Source organism: Sciurus carolinensis, chromosome 11 (genome assembly GCF_902686445.1).
Source record: "Sciurus carolinensis chromosome 11, mSciCar1.2, whole genome shotgun sequence".
NCBI classification, from domain to species: Eukaryota; Metazoa; Chordata; class Mammalia; order Rodentia; family Sciuridae; genus Sciurus; species Sciurus carolinensis.
The window spans coordinates 48546690-48564421 of record NC_062223.1 but is presented as its reverse complement, the minus strand read 5'-3'; positions in this window follow the sequence as shown (position 1 = coordinate 48564421).

Genomic DNA, 17732 nt, shown 5'->3' with positions numbered 1-17732 from the left:
ATTTGTTGAATCTGCCTTTTCTTACAGATTGGAATTTAGGGAAACTTTATTTAAAGGCCAAATTACAGCAAAGAGTTTCTCTACATTTTATTTCTGGCTGCCCAGATATATAATGATCCACCAATGGTCATGAGGTATCCAAATGCATCCAGTTGTCATTAAATGGAGTATAATTCATCACTGTCGTCAGTAATATACCAGAAAACTATACTAACAAATTGGGAGCTATTTGTGTGCCATGAATGCAGTAGAATCTTCCTCCTCCATGCTAAAAATTCATCAGTCTATCTCAATATCTAACCTTCAAGTAGTTGTATTGGGGAGATATAAAAATCAGACTTGGCATTAAATTAGGGATGAGTTCTGCTTTTTGTGTGAGTTTGAGTAAACATTTTACTCTTTTCTGATCTTTTTTCAAAGAGCTGCCTTTTAAAAATACTTACATCTTAGTTTGCTCTGAGGGAAAACACACTGGGCCTAGAGTGTTCCTGGGCATTTAGTAGGTAGTCAGGAATGATTTTTCTTCTCTTCTCCCTTCAATACTATGATAAGGATTACTTGCCTCTCTTGTAGTTAGTTAGAACTGTCAGTGGATCATTAAAAAAATAAAATACTGCAATCTTCCAGTAGCTTTGGGTTTGAGGGAGCCAGCATTTCTTTTAACTGGCAGCACTTCAGGGAGAGAGTAGGAGGTGGCTTTGCTATTGTTTTCAGCTTTTGTGTAGTCTCACTTTGTAATGTGTAGAAGGAAACCCCTTTTCTCCTGTCCTGTCCTTTTTATGTTAGAAATTTTGTTCATGAAGCAACAGCTTAAACTGTTGTCTCTGCCTCCTCGTGGTCAATTTTGAAGAGAAAGGCTTCTGTTGAGGATGCTATCACCTCTGAAGATTTTTGGAAGATGCTGTTTTACAAATACCCGAAGACTTAAGGTTATGGTCATTTAATACCTTTTCCTACCACCTAGCAGGGTATTAGAGCCAGGTGGCCTGGGTATGACCCATTCTAGTGCTTTCCAGATGACCTCAGGTCACAGTCCATAGCAGACCTCATCCAGTGCTGGGAACAGTCACCTTCTTTCCTGGTGCGGGCTTTGTCCTTTCTGTTTCCTCTCAGAACACCTGACTCTCCTTTTGTCCTAAATGACAACTTCTAGGCTCTGCTTCACTATTTCAAAGACATCTCTCTCAGGTTACTTCCTCTTCTTTTAGTCTTACACAGTGCCCTGAGTGTGTCCCTCACCTACCACAATCTGAATGAACATATTTCTATATTTACTTAATTGCTTTGTGCCTTCCACTCCCCACTACCCTATGATGAACTCAAGGACAGATATGAGGTTCCTTATCTCACTTCTTCCAACACAGCGTCTCTCACACAGTGACATATAGAAGGTTCTCAAAAATAACAAAGCAATAATGGAATTTCCAGCCTTAGTTGTTTTTTGTTTTGTTTTAATGTATGAAGGGAATAATACTAATACTTGGTGTGAGATAGAAGTGGGAAGGATCTGGCAGAGTACCTGACCCAGCATTGATGTTTTTGTTACAAGTATACTTGCTTTTATTCTTTTGTCATCCAACCATTGTGTAAATTGAGAAAGCATGTTAGTCTTCAGACCTCATTTACCTTGTCTTCAAAATGAGTGTATTAGGCTATTTAATTTCACTAATCTCCTTTATCTCCATAATTTCTTGTAGGCATAGGAAAGAATATATATATATATATATATATATATATATATATATATATATATTCACACACACATATAACACATACACATAAGCAACTGGATTTTTAAGAATATAGAACATCTTTTTGACTTGACATTTAAAAATATCATACTACAACATGCCTAAATATTTGAATTATTATGTAGCAAGAACATAAAAATACAAACCTATTCCTTTTCCACTGGGAAATTCATTACCACCAAAGAGAAAAAGGAAACATTTCACTAGTTATAATTCTGTGAGACTTTCTTGCAATAAAAAGAGGAGTGTAGATAACACAATTTCTCTGCTGTGAATAAATATATAAAAATCACTGCAAAATTAACAACTCTTACCATTTATATAAACTGAGATTCCTTCTCCCATATTTCTAGGTTTGTTTGGTAAAGGAGGAGATTGTGAGATCCAATATAATGACTTGATATATTTGATTCAAATCTCTTGCTTGCCTTAAAGAATTTACCAGGAAGGCTCTCTTTCTCCCACTGATGAGACATGGTTTGCCTCATGACAGGGCTGTGGGCAAGGTGTCCCTCCTTGCTCTCATATGACTTGCTGTCACAACAAAACACAATGCATTCCCCAATTTGTAGGACTTGTTTCAAATTGCCAACAGAGACCAGATAAGGTGTATTTCCCAGGTGCCTAGGGAAAATGTGTTCCAAGAATAGATGAACTCACTTGAATCATTTTTCTTTTATTTTCCGTCACTCTGTAACTTAGAGCATGTTGTCTGTATGTCAGCAGTTTACAAATAACAAGATAGACGATGACAACAGCCGACATTTGCTAAGGATAGTCTTTGGGGTACTAAAGTAATTTACATATTGTTACCTTCTTTGTCCAGATATTGTAAGAAATATTTTCATCTAACGTTTACAGATAAGGAAACTGAAGAATAGAGAGGTTAAGTAAACTTTTCTAGATGGTAAAGCTAGGGTTTGAATATATGCAGTATGGCTCTAGAGCCCATGCTCCTAATCACTGTAGTATAAATGTCATCCATCTGCTTGAACACTTGTAGGCAGTTTCTGAAATGGTCCTGCCCCCTGGTATGTAACCCCTGTGTAATTTCCTCCTTTGTGCCAGAGTTAGATATAATGAATTGCTTCTAATACACAGATTAAAACAAAACGTGATGAGCTATCATTTCTAGGATCAGGTTATTAAAGTCAATGATCTCTGTATCTCTACTTATGAAGCACATTGGCATATTCTTAGCTGTCCTGTGGAGCACCCCGTTGGCATATTACTAAGGGTGCCTCATAGGCAACAGCCATAAAGGAGCTGAGACTTTCAGTTCGACATCTTGTGAGGAACTGCATCTTGCCAACAGCCATATGAGTGTACTTGGAAGTGGATCTTTTCCCACCTGAGTCTTGCCAGACTATAGATTCAGCCAACACCTGATTGCAGACTTTTGAGGGAACCAGGACCAGAGGACCCAGATAAGTTGCATCTGGATTCCTGCCCCATCAAAACTGAAATAACAGATGTCTCAAGCCCCTAAATTTGGGGGCTAAAGTATTACACAGTAATGATAACTGGTAGAATATTCTAGCATTCCTAATTTCCTCCTTTCCTTCCTTCCTCTGAAGGTTTGCTCATTGTCAAGAAATATTTTCCCACAAATGATTTTATTTTTGGTACCAGGGATTGAACCCAGGGGTGCTTAACCACTGAGCAATACCCCTAGACCTTTTTACATTTTATTTAGAGACAGGTTCTTGTTAAGTTGCTGAGTCTGGCTTTAACTTGAATCCTCCTGCTTCAGCCTCCTTCCTGAGCTGCTGGATTACAGTCATGAATGCCCAGCTCCATTAATGTTTTATAAATTCTCTTTACAGTCCTGTGAGGTACATGTTATAATTTATTATGATTTTTATTTTGCAGATCAGAAAGTAGAGTCACACAGTTCATAAAATGTCATAGCTGGTGAAAAGAAAAATCAATAATTACACATAGCAGTCTGTAACCTCTTCATCTTCTATGTAGTTATATTTCCTCTCCTATAACTATTCTGTTTGATTTATTTAATAAATTCTAATCCTACAAAGAGAGTCAGCAACATTCCTATCTATAATACCTCTTTCAATATCCTATAAAATCATTACTACTAATAAATAGTATTGTTGAGTGGCTTTAATATGCCAGACACTGTGCTAAGCACTCTTATTTAATTCCCATAGCAACAATCTGAAATAGGTTCTATTACTTTCATTATTTTTTCAGATGAGGATATTAAGGATCATGGTTATTAAACAAAAGAGTTGCATCTAGTTGAGGGAGAAAAATGAGAACTACAAAAATCAAATACTATTGATCTGTAGCATCCTTGATTGACATAACATAGAGCTGTTCAAACCTACTTTGCCTTCATAGTATCTCTAGGTCACATCCTTTAAAACCAAAACGAATATGCAGAATAGTGAATTCTGAGTCTACAAAATTTATATTTATCAAATATTAAATACCTTCCAGATATTGCTCTGATGAAATATGAAGGCAAGAAAACAGCATTAAAAAAAAAGATTTCTAAACTAGGATTCGAACCAATGATAGTTAGAAAATGGAATCATGAGGTAACCAGAAACTCCTTAAACTAATCCCACATTTCAGTATATTGAATAATTAATATAGTTTATCTTGGAGGTTCTTACTGAATTGTTTCATAAGAATTTAATTTTAAATTATCATTTTGATTAACTCATCAACTTAGGAAACATTTAATGAATGCTTGCTGTATGCAAGATATTATTGTAATAAACATTAGTAATATAAAAAAGAGTGAAGCTGGGTCTCTGTGCCAAGGATCCCTTCGAAATAGTGAAGAAAATAGATGGGGATATAAGTAGTTGCGGTCTCATCTAAATGCCAAGAAAGTTGGATATTTTAAACTCAGACAAGGGAGTTTCTACTCTTCATTAAAGGCTTGTATCAAAATATTATCTGGTATATAAAACTTTGAGCCATTCTTATGATTTCTATATGTGCTCCCAAATTCTCTGGAATTTTCTCTAAATGAGGAAATACAAACATAGAAACTACCAAACAAAGATAGAAATGTTGGAAAGTTTGGCTTTCCCACCAGTTAATGAGTCACCCAGAGATATGGCCCATTTAATGCTACATCTCTGTCTACTAACATTAGCACAGAATCACACCAGCAGTGTGAGCGTGAGAACCATAGGTACCCTTAATTCCCCAAATGTGTCTCAAACTTGGAAACACCTGTGCTCAATAAATTTGTGCATATCTGCTGTGATGACTCAAAGATGTGTCATTTTACGTTACCAGATTTTTTTTTTTATTGGGATTCAGAGGGAAATGTGGAACTGTGCTATGGAATGAGATTTATAAAGTAAAGATAGAATTGCTCATATCCTTCAAGGAGCTTCTGATCTAATAGAATTATGAAACAGACCAACTCTTAGTCTGACTATTGTTTAGGGTCACATAGCAACTCTATTTTTAAGTATAAAATTATAATGTTTTCTTTTGTATTCATGACATGGAGAAATTCTATTCCTTGAAATAACAGGCTTGTTAAGTGATAACTCACATTTGCCTAACAGATTACAAGTTCTTCCTTTCTTTTTTGAAACTTACATTCAACTGTGCAAGCACTGGTCACTCATTATGACTATCACTATGTCTTGTCCATTGCCCTCTTTTCATGCGCATCAAGACATTTACTTCTAACGTTATTGTTAGTGTGTCATCTACCTGAAGGGCAGAGCTGAAGCTCTGAGGTCGCTGGGGAGACTCCCCTGCTTCTGAGCACCATATGTCCAGGATGGAATCCATGATCTCTTTCCTGGTCTTCACATTGATTTCCTTCACCTACATACTCCAGTCTCTCAGAATGAACTACTGTCAATTTAGATTCCTTTTTCTTTTAGTCCCTCTATTCTTTGTCATAAAAATCGGTTAGTTTTTCTTTAGAGATGTGTCCCCTTTCGCACAGCTGTATTCTTGCTATTCTTTTTCACTCCAGTCTGTCTCCCCCTCGAATTCACCCCACATACACCTTAAAGGCTCTTCTGACATGCCTGATTGTGTTCATCATTCGTTTTTGGCAAAGTACATAATAGAGCAGGACCATGTCTCATTCAGACCTTTCTTCCTTCATTGTACATAGTACATATTTTATTATAAAAGTTTCACCTACCACATTATAGAAAAATTGGAAAATACTTCCATCATAAGAAAGGTAAAAATTCCATGTGTGCATTTTGCAATATTTGTGGACAGCTATGACAGAGGATGGGAGAACAGTGACTGAGATTGGAGGTCTCTGATGATCTCATGACTATGGCATGCTGGTGCCTGGGAATGTTTCTATGCCAGGGTGCAGGATGCTTAGCTGCTGTGGCAATGCCCTGCATGAGGAGGCTCTGTGCAAGAGTCCTATCGACTCTGACCTTGATCACACATGGCTCCCTGGAAGGAAGAAACTCTTATGCTAGACAGCCACAATGTTTCACCAGCTTCACTTCTCCAGTTCCTGTCTGCTTTATAGCAACTTTTAACAATGGACTTTCTTGAGAGCTACACAAAGTCATTGCACTTTGCAACTGTGGAAAAGCTGCATAGATGTCCTAGTTTCTGTAACTTTCCTGAATACAAATAATGGTTGCATAGTCTTTAACCTGATAATGAGACATTTATAAATAAAGATTGCTGGCAAAACTCTTTAGATCTGTATCTCCATCAGAGAGCAGAGCTCCACCTGATCCCGGCTTAATCTTCAAAATCTGTGTCCTGTGAATATTTTCCAATTCCCCTTTGCCCCTTGCTAGACCCAAGAGTTTGGTCACGCTGGTGGAGACAAATATTTAATTTCCCTAACAAGAATATAGAATAATTGTATTCTATATTTAAATGTTAAATTACCTAATATATCTCTGGAAAGTTTTGTAGCCTCTTTGTAAAAGGTTTTCTGTATTTTTTGGTGATATTTTAGATTATTTTATACCGACTATAACTAAAAATCTTCTAAATATTTCCTGATTTTTATTATTTTATATAAAAATGTAAATATGACTTAATTTAAAAATATTCAATATTCTAGGAATTTTCAGTTTGTTTTTGGAATTTCTGGGCACATAGTCTTTGACTAAGAATAACTTATATCCTTTCTTTGTAGCATCTTATTAGATTTGGATAGGACTTCTAGGAAAGAGCTAAATAATAATGGAAATCACCCACAGTATTGTTTTGCTCTAGATATCAATGGGAATGACTCCAGGGTTTCATTGTTAAATGTTAGGTATGGTTTCATGGTGTTATGCTCCTAAGGAAGTATCTTTTCCTTTGCTTTCTAGAATTCAACCAGAAACAGATTTTTAATTTATCAAATGACTTTTTGGTATTATCTGGGGGGATAATGTGTTAGTTCCCTTTCGTCATTGTTTTGCACTGTAATCTTTTATAAATTTGCTAAAGTAACATGAACATTCTTCATCTCTATCAATTTGTTGGTTTGATTTAAAATATGCTAATACAGTCTGAAGATTGATGACACATTGATCAGGAATCCTGACCTACTACTAGTTGTAAGCCAAATCTTAGCAATTTCTTTTTGTTTCCAGAAGGTATATGATAGGCACTAAGAAAGAATTAATCTTATGACTTTTATTTTAACCTCCTTAATGTTGAGAATTTTTGGAGAAAAATGTGTGACTGTCCTGTCCTCTCTGATGGCAGTCCCCTTAATAAAAAAGATATTCCTTCAAAAAGCTTCTTGCTTTATTATGAATTCACAGGTTCCCATGAATTGAAGCAAGACACCCATGTCTCCGTGGTTGTCTCAAAATTCTGTACTGTCAGTTCTTAGCTGAGTTTTTTGAAGGGTGGGAATTCTTCCTCCCTTTTTGTCCCTGGGATTACTGCACAACCTCACTAGTATATTAAAGTACAATAACGCACAGCAAGTCAAATGGATTGTCTAGGAAACCCTAGTCAATGAGTTGGGCAGGTTCAGTTAGAGTCCTAACCTGATTATAACACCACATAAATTATAACAATTATAACAATCACATAAATTAATTAATATTAACCTACATAGTCAAATCTATGCAGCTTGTTTCACTGTTTCTTGTTGCACGAAATAATCCCCTTGCCCAACCACTTTTGACCCTTTAACCTCTAGTTCTTTCTAACACCTAGTTTCTTAGGTTCTGTGTCTTTCTGTCTAATGGTCTCGTCCTTAAGTTTTCTCGAGTACATCCTTACACACAGATAGGATTTGTGGACCTTCAAATTTAGAAAAATATCTCAATTTCCTTTTCCTCCTGAATGACCACTGTTGTACCGCCCATCTCAAGAATTTCTTCATCTTGCCTGATGGAAGCTCTGTACTTACTTGAACAACTGCTCCCCTTTGCCCTTGTCTCTAACCCCAGGTAACCACCATTCATTCTACTTTCTGCCTCAGTGAGTTTGATGACTTTAGAGATTGCATATAAAGGAAATCCTGGATATTTGACCTTCTGTGACTGATTTACTTCATTTAGTATTATGTGCTTCCAGTTAATCTATATGGTAGTATTTAAAAGATTGTGTGTATCATGCAGGGCATCGAACACAGAGCTTTGTGCTATATCACAAGCCTGAGATAGTTTTATATTAAGGTTGAATTGTATTTGCGTGTGTGTGTGTGTGTGTGTGCGTGTGTGTGTGTGTTTGTGTTTGTTCTATAACATTTTCTTTATGCATTCATCTGTTAATGGATATTTAGGTTGTTTCCTTTGTTTTGCTATTGTGAACAATCCTTCATGAAACATGGCAGTATAAATTTCTCTTTAAGATTATGTTCTCAACTCTTTCAAATAAACATCCTGAGGTGGGATACTTGGACCATGTGGTACATCTCTTTTTTTTAGATGAGCTTTCATTTTGCATAAAGGTCAAAAGTACACAAGTGTTCCAATTTCTCCACATCCTTACTAACACATTTTTCCTTTTTTTTTTTCTTTTTGTTGTTGTTTAATAATAGCTATCCTAACAGGCATAATGTGATACCTCATTATAGCTTTAATTTGCATTTTACTGCTGTTGTTGAGCATTTTCTCACATACCTATTGGCCATCTGTCTTTGGAGAAAAGTCGGCCCATTTTTTAAATCATGTTATTTACTTATTTTACTACTAAGTTTCAGGAGTTGCTTATATATTTTGGATATTAACTCCTTATCAGATATATGGTTTGGGAATATTTTCTACTACTGCATAGATAGACTTTTCTGTTTATTATTATTAATTATTATTATTTTGCTCTGCAGAAGCTTTTTAATTTGATATGTTTTCACTTATCTACTTTCACTGTTGTTGCCCATGTTTTTAGGGGTTTTACCAAGAGATTATTGTTATCTTGGTAATCAATGTTATGAAGATTTTATCTTGTGTTTTATTCTAGGGATTTTATAGTTTCAGTTCTTATGTTTAGATTTTTAACACATGTTGAGATAATTTTTGTGTTTCATATAAAACAAAATGAATGGATGTCCAGTGTAATTTTTTTAGGTGAGTGTCTAATTTTCCCAACATGTTTACATTGAAGAAATTATCCTTTCTCTATTGTGTAGTCTTGGCACAAGATCATTTGGCAATATACAAGTGTTCACTTCTGGGCTCTCTATTCTGTTCTTTTGGTCTATGTTTCATCTTTATGCAAGTATGATAACTATTATGATTACTGTATCATTGTAATGTGTTTTGAAGTCAGAAAACATAAGGGAGCTCTCCAACTTTGCTATTCTTTCTCAAGATTGTCTAAACTATTTGGGATCTTTTGTGTGAATTTTGGGATGTTGTTTCTATTTCTACAAAAAAAAATCAGGAATTTTGCAAACCCTAATTGTATTAAATCTATAGATCACTGGGTGGCACAAGCATATTTTTCTGTTTTCTTTTTTTCTTTTTAGATATACATGACAGTAGAATGTATTTTGGCAGATTATACATACATGCAGTATAACTTATTCTAATTAGTATGCTATTCTTGTGGTTGTATAAGATGTGGAGTTATCCAGGTAGTGTTTTCAAATACAAGGTTAGGAAAGATATGTCTGATTAATTCTTCTGTCCTGCCTATTCCCCTCCCTTCTCCCTTCCCTTTGTTCCCCTTTGTCTAATCCAATGGACTTCTATTCTTCCCCTTCCCACCCTCCCTTGTTGTGGGTTAGCATCCACATATCAGAGAGAACATTAGAGCATCACAGAATGAGTTCAGAAGGGTTCCCTCCTTTTCTATTTCATGGAATAATTTGAGAAGTATTGGTTAAGTTATTCTTTGAAGATCTTATAGAACCTGACTGAGAATCCATCTAGTCAGGGGCTTTTTTGGTTGGTAGGCTTCTGATGGTGTCTTCAATTTCATTTCTTGAAATTGATCTGTTTAAATTTTCTATGACTTCTTGATTCAATTTGGGTAAGTCATATGTCTCTAGAAATTTGTTGATATCTTCAAGATTTTCTATTTTATTGCAGTATAGATTCTGAAAATAGTTTCTGATTATTAGTGGTATCCATGTTGATATTCTTTTTCATTTACAAATTTTGGTAATTTGGGTTCTATCTTTTTCTTAATTAGCTTGGTTAAGGGTTTATTTAAAAAAAAAAAAAAACAATGTTACCCAGCACCGCAAAATAAATAAATAAATAAAAGTTATGTTTCATAGATCTTTTTTTAATTATTTTTGTTTCAATTTCATCTCTGATTATGTTTTTTAAATAATGTTAATTCTTTCAATCCATAAACCTGGGATATCTTTCCATTTATATGTGTCTTCAGTTTCTTTAAAAATGTTTTCTAATTTTATGTACAAATCTTTCACATGTTTATGTTTATTCCTAAGTATTTTATTTTTTGTTACTATTGCAAATGAGATTTTCTTAATTTCCTCTTCAACCTATTCATTGTTGATGTATAAACATATGACTGCTTTTGGCATGTTTAATTTTGTGTCCTGCAATTTCAATATCCTTTAGTTCGGACAGTTTTATTTTGTGAGACCTTTAGAGTTTTCTACATATAAAGTCGTGTCATCTGAACAGTGATAATTTTACTTCTTCCTTTCCAATTTGGATGCATTTATTTTTCTTTTTATTGCCTAATTATTACAACTAATACTTCTGGTACTATATTAAATAAAATCGAGGCCTTATTCCTGTTACTAGAGGAAATTATTTTATTTCTTTACCTGTTGTCAACTGTTATGGTTTAGATATGGTGTCCCCCAAAAGTTCATGTGTGAGACAACTTAAGAAAATTTGGAGGTGAAATGATTGGGTTATGAGAACTTCAACCTAATTGGTGCATTAATCTCCAGATAGGGATTAACTTGGTGGTAACTAAAGTCAGGTAGGGTGTGGCTGGAGGAGGTAGGTCCCTGGGGGAGTGTCTTTGGGGTTTATATTTTGCTCTTGTTGAGCAGAATTCTGAGTACTCTCTCTCCCCCACGTCCTGCCTCCCTCCCTCTCTCTCTCTGTCTCCCTTTCTCTCTCCTTCCTGGTACCAGTTCCCAGCTGCTTTCCTCTACTATACTCTTCCACCATGATGTTTTTCTTCATCCCAGGTCCCAAGGAATGGAGCTGGCTGGCTATCTATAGACTGAGACCTCTGAAACTGTCAGTCCCAAAACAAATTTTTTCCTCCTTAAAATTGTTCTTGTCAGGTCTTTTGGTCACAGTAGTGAAAAAGTTGACTAGAAAACATCACCTGTGGGCTTTTTAATATGTGACCTTTGTTATGTTAAGGAGGTAATTTATTTTTTTCCTAGTTTGTGGAGTGTTTTTATCATGAAAAGGTGTTCGATTTTATGAAATGCTTTCTCTGCATCTAATGAGATGATCACATGCTTTTTAATCCCATATTCTTTTAAGGCAGTGTATCACATTGATTGATTTCCATATGTAAACACTTCGTGCATCCCTGGGAGAAATTCCACTTGATCATGGTGTATGATCTTTTTAATGTGCTGTTGAAATCAGTTTGCTAGTATTTTGTTGAGGACATTTGCATCTATATTCATCAGGAATTTTAGCCTGCCTGTACTTTTCTTGAAGTGACCTTATATGGCTTTAGAATTAGAATAATGGAGACCTTCTAAAATGAATCTCAAGATATTCCTTCTCTTTAATTTTATAGAAGTGTTAGTTAGGGAAGGATTGATGCTAATTCTTCAAGTATTTGGCTGAATTCACCAGAAAATCCATCTGGTCCTAGGCTTTAGTGTGATGAGAGATTTTCAATTACTTATTCAATCTCCTTACTAGTTACAGGTCTGCTTGAATTTTCTATTTCTTCAATAAACAGTCTTGATAGGATGTATATTTCCAAGAATTTATCCACTTATTTATAGGTTATTTGATTTAGCATTATCATTGCTCATACTTGTTTCATATTCTGTTTTTTTTCTGTGATATCAGTTGTAATGCCTTCTTATTCGTTTCTGATTTTACATATTTGAGTCTTTTCTAGTCAATCTAAAAGTTTGTTAAATATGTTTATCTTTTCAAAAAAACAATTCTGTTTTTTATCAGTGCATATTAATTGTACAGAATAGTGATATTATTATTGAATAATCATATATTCATACAACAATTTGACCAATTTTAGTATCCACTACCTCCACTTAACCTTCTTCCCTCCTCCTTCCTTCCTTCTGATCCTCTTCCTCTTTTTTAATGGTCTCTTTTCTATTTTCATGAAATCTCATTTTCCTCCTCTAACTTCCACATGAGGGAAAATATATGACACTTGTCTTTCTGACTCTGGCTTATTTTGTTTGATACAGTGCTGTCCAGTTCTATAAATTATTCTGAAAATGGCATAATTTTATTCTTTCTATGGCTGAATAAAACTCTGTTGTGCATAAATATATGCACAAAACATTTTTTGTCCATTTTTTCCTCTTCTGCCTTTGTGTTTCATTGATTTTTTTTTTGCAACATGTACATATATGCACATATTTTCTTTATTCACTCACCTGTTGATGAATACCTAGGTTGATTCCATAATTTGACTATTGTAAATTATGCTGCTGTAAATATGATTATGCCTGTATCACTATTGTATGCTGGCTTTAATTCTTTAGGATAAATAATGAGGAGTGGTATAGCCGATCATATGGCAGTTCCAATTTTAGAGTTTTTGAGTAACCTTTGTGCTTATTTCCATAGTGGCTGTGCTGATTTATATTCCCACCAATAGTCTATAAAGATTCTTTTCCCTCTGCATCTTCGCCAGCAGTTGTTTGTGCTCTTGATGATTGCCCTTCTAACTGGAGTGAGATGGGATCTCAGTGTAGTTTTGATTTGCATTTCCCTGAAGGATAAAGATGTTAATATTTTTTCTTACAATTGCTGGTCATTTAGACTTCTTTCTGAGACGTGTCTGTTTAGTTCATTTGCTCAGTTTTTGAAAAGGTTATTTATGTGTGTATGCATGTTTAAGTTTTCAAACAGCAACTCTTAATATTTGTTTTTTTCTCCCTTCTGCCAGCTCTGAGCTGAGTTTGCTCTTTTTCTGGTTCCTTGAGGTGTAAAATTAGATTGTTTGGGATTTTCCTTCATTTGTAATGTTTTCTTTTTAAAAACAAACTACCCTCTTAATCCTTTTAGTTTTTTTTATTTTTCTGCTGCATCCCATAAGGTTTGATAGATTGTGCTGTCATTTGTCTAAAGATATTTGCTAACTTCTCATTTGATTTTTTTCCCTTTGGTTCATTCCTTTTTCAAGAGTATATCATTTAATTTTTCTGTATTTGTGAATTTTTTTCAGTTTTCTTTCTGTTATTGATTTCTAATTCCATTTTATTGTGGTTGGAAAAGATACTTGGTATGATTTCATTTTTTTTCAGATTTTAACAATTTGCCATGTGACAATGTATGGTCTATTCTAAAGAATGTTTCATATGTGTTTGAAATGAATGTATTGGATGGAATGTTCCATATATGGCTATTAGATCCCTTCAATCTATGGTGTTACTCAAGCTCTCTCTTTTCCTTATGAGTCTTCTGTTTAGATGTTCCATCCTTTATTAAAAAGTATGATATCCCCTGCTGTTATTATGCTATTTATTTTTTCTTTCAGTTTTTATTAATGTTTACTTCATTTATTTTGATGCCTCAATGTTGGGTACATATATACATCAAATTGATAAATCTTCTTGGTGAATTGACTGGTCATTACAAAATGTCCTTTTTTGTTTTTTGTTAGTTTTTTACTTAAAGTCTATATTGTCTGATATAAATATGATCACTCCTGATTTCTTTTGGTCACCACTTTCTTGAATTCCTTTTTCTATTTTTTTTTTTTTATTTTCATGCTGTGTGACTCCTTGAATCTTATAGAAACAACATTTAGTTGGAGTTCATTTTTAAAAAATTCATTTGGCCATTCTATGTCTTTTGCTTGGGGAATTTAATCTACATACATATAAAATGATTACTGACTAGGAAAGACTTGGTATTGCCATTTTTTTTTTTCTATCAGACTTGTAGCTTTTGTTTTCCTTTTTTCCTCTTCTGTCTTCCTTTGTGTTTCATTGATATTTTGTTTTATTTCTCCTTTAAATTTGTGTATCTTCTATAGGTATTTTCTTCATGATCACCATGGAGCAGATTACATAAAGTCTCTTTGAACAAAATATTTTAAACTGATAACAATTTATTTTTTATTGCATTCAAAACTCTACTCTTGCTTCTCTCTTCCCACACACTGTTATTGATCTTGCAAATGACATATTTTTGTTTTATTTCAAACTCTTATAACAAAGTAACATGGACTAGGTGGCTTAAATAAAAGCAAACACTTGTTTCTCAAAGTATCAGTGAGGTTGGTTAGTGACATCTTCCTTGTGTGCAGATGGCGATCTTCCTGCTGTGTCTTCATAAGGCAGAGAACTAACTAGCTAGCTCTCTGGACTCCTCTTACTAGAGGCTTCCACCTTCAGGCCCTCATTGTTGGGTCCTATCAACATTCTGAGACAGGTGAGAAAGAAAACAGTCCTTCAGAAATCCCCCTGAAAAGCTGCAATGTTGAATGTAGCTGCCAATTCTTTTCTTATCTAAGGAAGAGATGGGAGTTGAAATTTTTCTCATACTTGCTCTGGGATGAACTGGCAGGAAAAGGGTCTATGGCATGTGAATATGTGCCATATTTATTTTCAGTGTCCCCTAACCTGGCTCCTTTTACTGTCAGTACTGAGATTCAGGCAATACGGAAATCAGTCCCTTAGGAGGCCTTCTTCTCCTAGAAGTCTGAACTTCGGATGCACATTCTAGTCTTCTTTTTCTTGCCCCAGGTAGAAGTTGGGAGCTAGGAATATTTCTTCTGAGCAGTGTTATGGTGCATTAGGGAAAGGACAATGGCAAGTGAGTGCCACGAACTTTCTGACCAGTTGGATATGGCTGGTTTCTGAGGTGCAGAGGCCTCTTCCCTGATGTATAGAATTCTTCTGTGCATGGCTGTTGAGTAGGCATCTCCATGAGGATCTTGGGCTTCCTGATCTTCCATTTTACTGGTAGTCTATAATTTACATGTTTACCATCTAAATTCTTTCTACCTTTAGTTTTTTTCATTTATTTTTCCATGATAAACTATGAGCATCTTGTATTAAATTTTCTTTTAGAGACTGAATTATTAGTTTCTCTTTGGACTTCAAACTAACTTTAATATATATTTGTTGATGTTATGATGCCTTAGATTCAAATCACTCCACTTTAAAGTAAGAAAGTACACATTACATATGATCTTATAGAATCAAGGAGTGAGCAATGTCTCTATCAGTGGCCTTAATGATGTAGAAAAAGATGAAGACTTCAGAAGTACTTATGCACTGATTATTTTACTGGGAAAATACCTTCATTCATTGGTGGAAACAACCGAGTCACCTGCATTAGTGGATGAAAGAAAAGCTCTCCAAAATTCACTAAAGAAAGGATGAAAAGAATGATAGAGGATCTGTCAATTTACTAGATATATGAAGGGCAGAAAAGATTATGTTTCTTGGGCTAACATATTTTAGATGCAAAGACAACCAAGCTGCCAGTAGCAATATATTTTCTTCAAAACAGGTCCTTATTGCTTACTAAAACTTCATAACAATACTGTCTAATTAAAGGAATAGACTGATGCTGAGTGACATTTGAAATCTGAATGTTGTATAGCAGGTATTAGATTTTTTTCTGAATTATAAATTCATCACTGAATTCCATCTTTCCTTCCATTGCAGTCTTATTCTGCTTGTCTGGATGATACATGATAATCTAATTAATTACTCTAATTTGTCTTCAGCATATCTTAATTTCATAGTTGCAGAGTGTAAAGGCCATCATTTTCTAACAGATACACATCTAACTAATAAGTACATGTAATACATTGCATTTACTATAATATAATAATTCATGCAATGAATGTGGCAAATTCAAACATACATGTTTAAATACAATAGTAAAGACCAAGAATGATGCTTTTCTTTTAGGTTCCTTTGAACTGACGGCATTTGAATGTAAATGTTTGATATAGTTTTACCACCACATCTGCATATTAATTCCATGCCTCTGTTAGTTTTATTTGTAGGTCCTATCTTTGTTTTCATTTTAAGTTACAAAGAATCAGACTAAAGTCATTTTTAAAAACACTTTAATGACTGATGGAATCAGTATTTCTTTTATTCCTGTCCTTGGCAAGAACAGAATTTAGCAATTTCATATGCTTTGAGACCTAGCATCCTGGAATATAAGAGCTGGTGTTCACTGGACCTTTCTGTTACACTTCCTCCATTTTTCAGTTCTGGGATGAAGCATAGATTTATTAAATAACTCACCCAGATCATGCTTATGTTTTTCACAGAACGCACGTTGACATCTATGTTCTTTTGATGACATGCTTTAGTGTTCAGCGGGGGGTCAACACTGTTGTTTTTACTGTCCACTATTATTAAACACTAGGGAAAGAATTTTTTTCAATCTAATCTTTTTGTTATAGATCCACAATTGTGGCTTTGAAATCATTGGTTTCTCCATCTACCACTCCACGGCACAGGTCATTAGAGTCAGGACATTCAAACTCATTTGTTTTCTGCTGTCTTCTTGCATAGAGGGGGCAACAATTTTCTTTTAATATTTTTATGACTCTTTAAAATGGCAAGGTTTAGTTGTGGCTTAAAAATAAATGGAAGACAGATAATCAGTTTAGTCTCTCTCTTATGGGTCATCTTGATTCTGATCTTCATGAGAACCCTTTACCCATGCTTTATTATTGTACTTGATTTTGTGTGGGTGTCTGCCTGCTTGTCTGTGAGTTTGAGCTTTAGTTCATCTTGCCTCTTTACCCTCTGGAAGTATTTTTAGAGACATGTGTTTGCACTAGTAATGTAGCTCTCCTGCTGTTTTAAAATACTTTTTGAAACCTCAGTGTATCATAGAAATCTATTTTCAATCATGTGATATCTTGTTAATGTGTTGCCTGAAATATCACATGTTCTCTCTTATGTGTGGAAACTAAAATGTTGACTTCATAGAAGTAGAAAGCAGAAAACTGGCCACTACAGGTTAGGAAGGGTAGAGTTCAGGGAAGATAGAAAGAGGATAGATAATGGTACCAGAATACATTTATAGGGAAGTAATAAGTTCTAAGGTTTACAGCACAGTAGGGTGACTATAGGTCACAACTCTTTAATATATATTTTATGAAGAACTAGAAAAGAGGAATTCAAAGTTTCCCAATGCAAAGAAATGATAAATGGTTAAAGAGGTAGAAATTTGAATTATCTGGATTTGACCATTGTAAATTGAATACATGTATCAGAATGAAATTGAACTCCATAAATGTGTATAATGATTACGTCAATAAAAAATGAAAAATAAACACATATTGTATTGTTTAAAATTCAAATTTGATATTCTCCCATTGATTCAAATCAATTTCCTTTAAGCCTAGGCTTCATGCCTATCTTTCTTCAACCTTTTTTAAGAATTTTTTTTTAGTATT